Raw genomic sequence first — 7,500 nt, forward strand, 5'->3', positions numbered from 1 at the left:
ATCAGATGAGATTGGGCATGTCCAGTATGGTTTGGCTGTAGGTGCTCAAAAACATTAACTTTATACCTCTTTTACTTCTTAACTCAAGTAAATTCAATGATAAGTTGAAAAATGAAATGTAAAATGTAATAGAAAAGAATGTTATGACTATATAAAATTACCTACAGCACCTGGTATTCCCAGGAGGTCTCCCATCCAAGTACTAACCAGGCTCAACACTGCATAGCTTCCAAGATCAAACGAGATTGGGCATGTCCAGTGTGGTTTGGCTGTAGGTGCTCAAAAGCATTAACTTAAGACCTCTATTACTTCTTAACTCATGTAAATTCATTGATAAGTTGAAAAAATTAAATGTAAAATGTAATAGAAAAGACTGTTATGGCAGTATAAAATTACCTACAGCACCTGAGATTCCTAGGTGGTCTCCCATCCAAGTACTAACCAGGCCCACCACTGCATAGCTTCCAAGAACAGACGAGATTGGGCATGTCCAGTGTGCTTTGGCTGTAGGTGCTCAAAAACATTAACTTTAGACCTCTTTTACTTCTTAACTCAAGTAAATTCATTGATAAGTTGAAAAAATTAAATGTAAATTGTAATAGAAAAGAATGTTTTGGCTGTATAAAATTACCTACAGCACCTGGTATTCCCAGGTGGTCTCCCACCCAAGTAGTAACCAGGCCCAACACGGCATAGCTTCCAAGATCAGACGAGATTGGGTATGTCCAGTGTGGTTTGGCTGTAGGTGCTCAAAAACATTAACTTTAGACCTCTATTACTTCTTAACTCAAGTAAATTCATTGATAATTTGAAAAAATTAAATGTAAAATGTAATAGAAAAGAATGTTATGGCAGTATAAAATTACCTACTGCACCTGGTATTCCCAGGGGGTATCCCATCCAAGTACTTACCAGGCCCAACACTGTATAGTTTCCAAGATCAGACGAGATTGGGCATGTCCAGTGAGGATTGGCTGTAGGTGCACAAAAACATTAACTTTAGACCTCTATTACTTCTTAACTCAAGTAAATTCATTGATAAGTTGAAAAAATTAAATGTAAAATGTAATAGAAAAGAATGTTATGGCACTATAAAATTACCTACAGCACCTGGTATTCCCAGGTGGTCTCCTGTCCAAGTACTAACCAGGCCCAACACTGCATAGCTTCCAAGATCAAACGAGATTGGGCATGTCCAGTGTGGTTTGGCTGTAGGTGCTCAAAAGCATTAACTTTTGACCTCTATTACTTCTTAACTCAAGTAAATTCATTGATAAGTTGAACAAATTAAATGTAAAATGTAATAGAATAGACTGTTATGGCAGTATAAAATTACCTACAGCACCTGGGATTTCTAGGTGGTCTCCCATCCAAGTACTAACCAGGCCCAACACTGCATAGCTTCCAAGATCAGACGACACTGGGCATGTCCAGTGTGCTTTGGCTGTAGCTGCCCAAAACCCTTAATTTTAGACCTCTATTACTTCTTAACTCAAGTAAATTCATTGATAAGTTGAAAAAATTAAATGTAAAATGTAATAGAAAAGAATGTTTTGGCTGTATAAAATGACCTACAGCACCTGGTATTCCCAGGTGGTCTCCCACCCAAGTAGTAACCAGGCCCAACACCGCATAGCTTCCAAGATCAGACGAGATTGGGCATGTCCAGTGTGGTTTGGCTGTAGGTGCTCAAAAACATTAACTTTAGACCTCTATTACTTCTTAACTCAAGTAAATTCATTGATAAGTTGAAAAAATTAAATGTAAAATGTAATAGAAAAGAATGTTATGGCTGCATAAAATTACCTACAGCACCTGGTATTTCCAGGTGGTCTCCCATCCAAGTACTAACCAGGCTCAACACTGCATAGCTTCCAAGATCAGACAAGATTGGGCATGTCCAGTGTGGTTGGGCTGTAGATGCTCAAAAACATTAACTTTAGACCTCTTTTACTTCTTAACTCAAGTAAATTCAATGATAAGTTGAAAAATTAAATGTAAAATGTAATATAAAAGAATGTTATGGCAGTATAAAATTACCTACAGCACCTGGGATTCCTAGGTGGTCTCCCATCCAAGTACTAACCAGGCCCAACACTGCATAGCTTCCAAGATCAGATGAGATTGGGCACGTCCAGTGTGGTTTGGCTGTAGGTGCTCAAAAACATTAACTTTAGACCTCTTTTACTTCTTAACTCAAGTAAATTCAATGATAAGTTGAAAAATGAAATGTAAAATGTAATAGAAAAGAATGTTATGGCAGTATAAAATTACCTACAGCACCTGGTATTCCCAGGTGGTCTCCCATCCAAGTACTAACCAGACCCAACACTGCATAGCTTCCAAGATCAAACGAGATTGGGCATGTCCAGTGTGGTTTGGCTGTAGGTGCGCAAAAGCATTAACTTTTGACCTCTATTACTTCTTAACTCAAGTAAATTCATTGATAAGTTGAAAAAATTAAATGTAAAATGTAATAGAATAGACTATTATGGCAGTATAAAATTACCTACAGCACCTGGTATTCCCAGGAGGTCTCCCATCCAAGTACTAATCAAGCCCAACACTGCATAGCTTCCAAGATCAAACAAGATTGGGCATGTCCAGTGTGTTTTGGCAGTAGGTGCTCAAAAACAATAACTTTAGACCTCTTTTACTTCTTAACTCAAGTAAATTCATTGATAAGTTGAAAAAATTAAATGTAAAATGTAATAGAAAAGAATGTTTTGGCTGTATAAAATTTCCTACAGCAACTGGTATTCTCAGGTGGTCTCCCATCCAAGTACAAACCAGGCCCAACACAGCAAAGCTTACAAGATCAGACGAGATTGGGCATGTCCAGTGTGGTTTGGCTGTAGGTGCTCAAAAGCATTAAATTTAGACCTCTATTACTTCTTAACTCAAGTAAATTCATTGATAAGTTGAAAAAATTAAATGTAAAATGTAATAGAAAAGAATGTTATGGCAGTATAAAATTACCTACAGCACCTGGTATTCCCAGGTGGTCTCCCATCCAAGTACTAACCAGGCCCAACACTGCATAGCTTCCAAGATCAGACAAGATTGGGCATGTCCAGTGTGGTTTGACTGTAGGTGCTCAAAAACATTAACTTTAGACCTCTTTTACTTCTTAACTCAAGTAAATTCATTGATAAGTTGAAAAAATGTAATGTAAAATGTAATAGAAAAGAATGTTATGGCTATATAAAATTACCTACAGCACCTGGTATTCCCAGGTGGTCTCCCGTCCAAGTACTAACCAGGCCCAACACTGCATAGCTTCCAAGATCAGACGAGATTGGGCATGTCCAGTGTGGTTTGGCTGTAGGTGCTCAAAAGCATTAACTTTAGACCTCTATTGCTTCTTAACTCAAGTAAATTCATTGATAAGTTGAAAAAATTAAATGTAAAAAGTAGTAGAATAGACTGTTATGGCAGTATAAATTTACCTACAGCACCTGGGATTCCTAGGTGGTCTCCCATCCAAGTACTTACCAGGCCCACCACTGCATAGCTTCCAAGATCAGACGAGATTGGGCATGTCCAGTATGGTTTGGCTGTAGGTGCTCAAAAACATTAACTTTATACCTCTTTTACTTCTTAACTCAAGAAAATTCAATGATAAGTTGTAAAATGAAATGTAAAATGTAATAGAAAAGAATGTTATGACTATATAAAATTACCTACAGCACCTGGTATTCCCAGGAAGTCTCCCATCCAAGTACTAACCAGGCGCAACACTGCATAGCTTCCAAGAACAGACGAGATTGGGCATGTCCAGTGTGCTTTGGCTGTAGGTGCTCAAAAACATTAACTTTAGACCTCTTTTACTTCTTAACTCAAGTAAATTCATTGATAAGTTGAAAAAATTAAATGTAAAATGTAATAGAAAAGAATGTTATGGCAGTATAAAATTACCTACTGCACCTGGTATTCCCAGGGGGTATCCCATCCAAGTACTTACCAGGCCCAACACTGTATAGCTTCCAAGATCAGACGAGATTGGGCATGTCCAGTGAGGATTGGCTGTAGGTGCACAAAAACATTAACTTTAGACCTCTATTACTTCTTAACTCAAGTAAATTCATTGATAAGTTGAAAAAATTAAATGTAAAATGTAATAGAAAAGAATGTTATGGCACTATAAAATTACCTACAGCACCTGGTATTCCCAGGTGGTCTCCTGTCCAAGTACTAACCAGGCCCAACACTGCATAGCTTCTAAGATCAAACGAGATTGGGCATGTCCAGTGTGGTTTGGCTGTAGGTGCTCAAAAGCATTAACTTTTGACCTCTATTACTTCTTAACTCAAGTAAATTCATTGATAAGTTGAAAAAATTAAATGTAAAATGTAATAGAAAAGAATGTTTTGGCTGTATAAAATGACCTACAGCACCTGGTATTCCCAGTTGGTCTCCCACCCAAGTAGTAACCAGGCCCAACACCGCATAGCTTCCAAGATCAGACAAGATTGGGCATGTCCAGTGTGGTTTGGCTGTAGGTGCTCAAAAACATTAACTTTAAACCTCTATTACTTCTTAACTCAAGTAAATTCATTGATAAGTTGAAAAAATTAAATGTAAAATGTAATAGAAAAGAATGTTATGGCTGCATAAAATTACCTACAGCACCTGGTATTTCCAGGTGGTCTCCCATCCAAGTACTAACCAGGCTCAACACTGCATAGCTTCCAAGATCAGACAAGATTGGGCATGTCCAGTGTGGTTGGGCTGTAGATGCTCAAAAACATTAACTATAGACCTCTTTTACTTCTTAACTCAAGTAAATTCAATGATAAGTTGAAAAATGAAATGTAAAATGTAATATAAAAGAAAGTTATGGCAGTATAAAGTTACCTACAGCACCTGGTATTCCCAGGTGGTCTCCCATCCAAGTACTAACCAGGCCCAACACTGCATAGCTTCCAAGATCAGATGATATTGGGCATGTCCAGTGTGGTTTGGCTGTAGGTGCCCAAAACCATTAACTTTAGACATCTATTACTTCTTAACTCAAGTAAATTCATTGATAAGTTGAAAAAATAAAATGTAAAATGTAATAGAATAGACTGTTATGGCAGTATAAAATTACCTACAGCACCTGGGATTTCTAGGTGGTCTCCCATCCAAGTACTAACCAGGCCCAACACTGCATAGCTTCCAAGATCAGACGAGATTGGGCACGTCCAGTGTGTTTTGGCTGTAGGTGCTCAAAAACATTAACTTTAGACCTCTTTTACTTCTTAACTCAAGTAAATTCAATGATAAGTTGAAAAATGAAATGTAAAATGTAATAGAAAAGAATGTTTTGGCAGTATAAAATTATCTACAGCTCCTGGTATTCCCAGGTGGTCTCCCATCCAAGTACTAACCAGGCCCAACACTGCATAGCTTCCAAGATCAGACGAGATTGGGCATGTCCAGTGTGGTTTGGCTGTAGGTGCCCAAAACCATTAACTTTAGACCTCTATTACTTCTTAACTCAAGTAAATTCATTGATAAGTTGAAAAAATTAAATGTAAAATGTAATAGAAAAGAATGTTATGGCAGTATAAAATTACCTACAGCACCTGGTAATCCCAGGTGGTCTCCCATCCAAGTACTAACCAGACCCAACACTGCATAGCTTCCAAGATCAAACAAGATTGGGCATGTCCAGCGTGGTTTGACAGTAGGTGCTCAAAAACATTAACTTTAGACCTCTTTTACTTCTTAACTCAAGCAAATTCATTGATAAGTTGAAAAAATTAAATGTAAAATGTAATAGAAAAGAATGTTTTGGCTGTATTAAATTTCCTACAGCAACTGGTATTCTCAGGTGGTCTCCCATCCAAGTACAAACCAGGCCCAACACAGCAAAGCTTACAAGATCAGACGAGATTGGGCATGTCCAGCGTGGTTTGGCTGTAGGTGCTCAAAAGCATTAAATTTAGACCTCTATTACTTCTTAACTCAAGTAAATTCATTGATAAGTTGAAAAAATGAAATGTAAAATGTAATAGAAAAGAATGTTATGGCAGTATAAAATTACCTACAGCACCTGGTATTCCCAGGTGGTCTCCCATCCAAGTACTAACCAGGCCCAACACTGCATAGCTTCCAAGATCAGATGAGATTGGGCATGTCCAGTGTGGTTTGACTGTAGGTGCTCAAAAACATTAACTTTAGACCTCTTTTACTTCTTAACTCAAGTAAATTAATTGATAAGTTGAAAAAATTAAATGTAAAATGTAATAGAAAATAATGTTTTGGCTGTATAAAATGACCTACAGCACCTGGTATTCCCAGGTGGTCTCCCACCCAAGTAGTAACCAGGCCCAACACTGCATAGCTTCCAAGATCAGACGAGATTGGGCATGTCCAGTGTGGTTTGGCTGTAGGTGCTCAAAAACATTAACTTTAGACCTCTATTACTTCTTAACTCAAGTAAATTCATTGATAAGTTGAAAAATTAAATGTAAAATGTAATAGAAAAGAATGTTATGGCTGCATAAAATTACCTACAGCACCTGGTATTTCCAGGTGGTCTCCCATCCAAGTACTAACCAGGCTCAACACTGCATAGCTTCTAAGATCAGACAAGATTGGGCATGTCCAGTGTGGTTGGGCTGTAGGTGCTCAAAAACATTAACTTTAGACCTCTTTTACTTCTTAACTCAAGTAAATTCAATGATAAGTTGAAAAATGAAATGTAAAATGTAATATAAAAGAATGTTATGGCAGTATAAAGTTACCTACAGCACCTGGTATTCCCAGGTGGTCTCCCATCCAAGTACTAACCAGGCCCTACACTGCATAGCTTCCAAGATCAGATGATATTGGGCATGTCCAGTGTGGTTTGGCTGTATGTGCCCAAAACCATTAACTTTAGACCTCTTTTACTTCTTAACTCAAGTAAATTCATTGATAAGTTGAAAAAATGAAATGTAAAATGTAATAGAAAAGAAAGTTATGGCAGTATAAAATTACCTACAGCACCTGGTATTCCCAGGTGGTCTCCCATCCAAGTACTAACCAGGCCCAACACTGCATAGCTTCCAAGATCAGATGAGATTGGGCATGTCCAGTGTGGTTTGACTGCAGGTGCTCAAAAACATTAACTTTAGACCTCTTTTACTTCTTAACTCAAGAAAATTCATTGATAAGTTGAAAAAATGTAATGTAAAATGTAATAGAAAAGAATGTTATTGCTATATAAAATTACCTACAGCACCTGGTATTCCCAGGTGATCTCCCGTCCAAGTACTAACCAGGCCCAACACTGCAAAGCTTCCAAGATCAGACGAGATTGGGCATGTCCAGTGTGGTTTGGCTGTAGGTGCTCAAAAGCATTAACTTTAGACCTCTATTACTTCTTAACTCAAGTAAATTCATTGATAAGTTGAAAAAATTAAATGTAAAATGTAGTAGAAAAGACTGTTATGGCAGTATAAAATTACCTACAGCACCTGGGATTCCTAGGTGGTTTCCCATCCAAGTACTAACCAGGCCCACCACTGC

General features: G+C 37.7%; 1 non-coding gene and 30 pseudogenes across 1 annotated transcript; all 31 read right to left on the reverse strand.

Annotated features, from left to right (window-relative positions):
• LOC148468418 (5S ribosomal RNA) overlaps positions 1 to 43 on the reverse strand; it is a 119-nt pseudogene extending 76 nt beyond the window's left edge.
• A 115-nt stretch (positions 44 to 158) lies between these two features.
• On the reverse strand, positions 159 to 277 carry LOC148468419 (5S ribosomal RNA; annotated as a pseudogene).
• Positions 278 to 393: 116 nt separating this feature from the next.
• On the reverse strand, positions 394 to 512 carry LOC148468420 (5S ribosomal RNA; annotated as a pseudogene).
• A 116-nt stretch (positions 513 to 628) lies between these two features.
• On the reverse strand, positions 629 to 747 carry LOC148468421 (5S ribosomal RNA; annotated as a pseudogene).
• A 116-nt stretch (positions 748 to 863) lies between these two features.
• On the reverse strand, positions 864 to 982 carry LOC148468422 (5S ribosomal RNA; annotated as a pseudogene).
• A 116-nt stretch (positions 983 to 1,098) lies between these two features.
• On the reverse strand, positions 1,099 to 1,217 carry LOC148468423 (5S ribosomal RNA; annotated as a pseudogene).
• A 351-nt stretch (positions 1,218 to 1,568) lies between these two features.
• Positions 1,569 to 1,687, reverse strand: LOC148468424 (5S ribosomal RNA; annotated as a pseudogene).
• Positions 1,688 to 1,803: 116 nt separating this feature from the next.
• Positions 1,804 to 1,922, reverse strand: LOC148468425 (5S ribosomal RNA; annotated as a pseudogene).
• A 115-nt stretch (positions 1,923 to 2,037) lies between these two features.
• On the reverse strand, positions 2,038 to 2,156 carry LOC148468426 (5S ribosomal RNA; annotated as a pseudogene).
• Positions 2,157 to 2,271: 115 nt separating this feature from the next.
• On the reverse strand, positions 2,272 to 2,390 carry LOC148468427 (5S ribosomal RNA; annotated as a pseudogene).
• A 116-nt stretch (positions 2,391 to 2,506) lies between these two features.
• Positions 2,507 to 2,625, reverse strand: LOC148468428 (5S ribosomal RNA; annotated as a pseudogene).
• Positions 2,626 to 2,741: 116 nt separating this feature from the next.
• LOC148468429 (5S ribosomal RNA) lies at positions 2,742 to 2,860 on the reverse strand (annotated as a pseudogene).
• A 116-nt stretch (positions 2,861 to 2,976) lies between these two features.
• Positions 2,977 to 3,095, reverse strand: LOC148468430 (5S ribosomal RNA; annotated as a pseudogene).
• Positions 3,096 to 3,211: 116 nt separating this feature from the next.
• On the reverse strand, positions 3,212 to 3,330 carry LOC148468431 (5S ribosomal RNA; annotated as a pseudogene).
• Positions 3,331 to 3,446: 116 nt separating this feature from the next.
• On the reverse strand, positions 3,447 to 3,565 carry LOC148468432 (5S ribosomal RNA; annotated as a pseudogene).
• A 115-nt stretch (positions 3,566 to 3,680) lies between these two features.
• Positions 3,681 to 3,799, reverse strand: LOC148468433 (5S ribosomal RNA; annotated as a pseudogene).
• A 116-nt stretch (positions 3,800 to 3,915) lies between these two features.
• Positions 3,916 to 4,034, reverse strand: LOC148468434 (5S ribosomal RNA; annotated as a pseudogene).
• A 116-nt stretch (positions 4,035 to 4,150) lies between these two features.
• LOC148468435 (5S ribosomal RNA) lies at positions 4,151 to 4,269 on the reverse strand (annotated as a pseudogene).
• Positions 4,270 to 4,385: 116 nt separating this feature from the next.
• LOC148468436 (5S ribosomal RNA) lies at positions 4,386 to 4,504 on the reverse strand (annotated as a pseudogene).
• Positions 4,505 to 4,620: 116 nt separating this feature from the next.
• LOC148468437 (5S ribosomal RNA) lies at positions 4,621 to 4,739 on the reverse strand (annotated as a pseudogene).
• A 115-nt stretch (positions 4,740 to 4,854) lies between these two features.
• LOC148468438 (5S ribosomal RNA) lies at positions 4,855 to 4,973 on the reverse strand (annotated as a pseudogene).
• Positions 4,974 to 5,089: 116 nt separating this feature from the next.
• On the reverse strand, positions 5,090 to 5,208 carry LOC148468439 (5S ribosomal RNA; annotated as a pseudogene).
• A 115-nt stretch (positions 5,209 to 5,323) lies between these two features.
• LOC148468440 (5S ribosomal RNA) lies at positions 5,324 to 5,442 on the reverse strand (annotated as a pseudogene).
• Positions 5,443 to 5,558: 116 nt separating this feature from the next.
• Positions 5,559 to 5,677, reverse strand: LOC148468441 (5S ribosomal RNA; annotated as a pseudogene).
• Positions 5,678 to 6,028: 351 nt separating this feature from the next.
• On the reverse strand, positions 6,029 to 6,147 carry LOC148468442 (5S ribosomal RNA). The gene has a single exon (XR_015873386.1). It is a non-coding gene; the product is annotated as a 5S ribosomal RNA (ribosomal RNA).
• Positions 6,148 to 6,263: 116 nt separating this feature from the next.
• Positions 6,264 to 6,382, reverse strand: LOC148468443 (5S ribosomal RNA; annotated as a pseudogene).
• A 115-nt stretch (positions 6,383 to 6,497) lies between these two features.
• On the reverse strand, positions 6,498 to 6,616 carry LOC148468444 (5S ribosomal RNA; annotated as a pseudogene).
• A 115-nt stretch (positions 6,617 to 6,731) lies between these two features.
• On the reverse strand, positions 6,732 to 6,850 carry LOC148468445 (5S ribosomal RNA; annotated as a pseudogene).
• Positions 6,851 to 6,966: 116 nt separating this feature from the next.
• On the reverse strand, positions 6,967 to 7,085 carry LOC148468446 (5S ribosomal RNA; annotated as a pseudogene).
• A 116-nt stretch (positions 7,086 to 7,201) lies between these two features.
• On the reverse strand, positions 7,202 to 7,320 carry LOC148468447 (5S ribosomal RNA; annotated as a pseudogene).
• Positions 7,321 to 7,436: 116 nt separating this feature from the next.
• LOC148468448 (5S ribosomal RNA) overlaps positions 7,437 to 7,500 on the reverse strand; it is a 119-nt pseudogene continuing 55 nt past the window's right edge.

The sequence above is a fragment of the Taudactylus pleione genome, unplaced genomic scaffold (genome assembly GCF_031769625.1).
Source record: "Taudactylus pleione unplaced genomic scaffold, aTauple2 ptg000967l, whole genome shotgun sequence".
Taxonomy (NCBI): domain Eukaryota; kingdom Metazoa; phylum Chordata; class Amphibia; order Anura; family Myobatrachidae; genus Taudactylus; species Taudactylus pleione.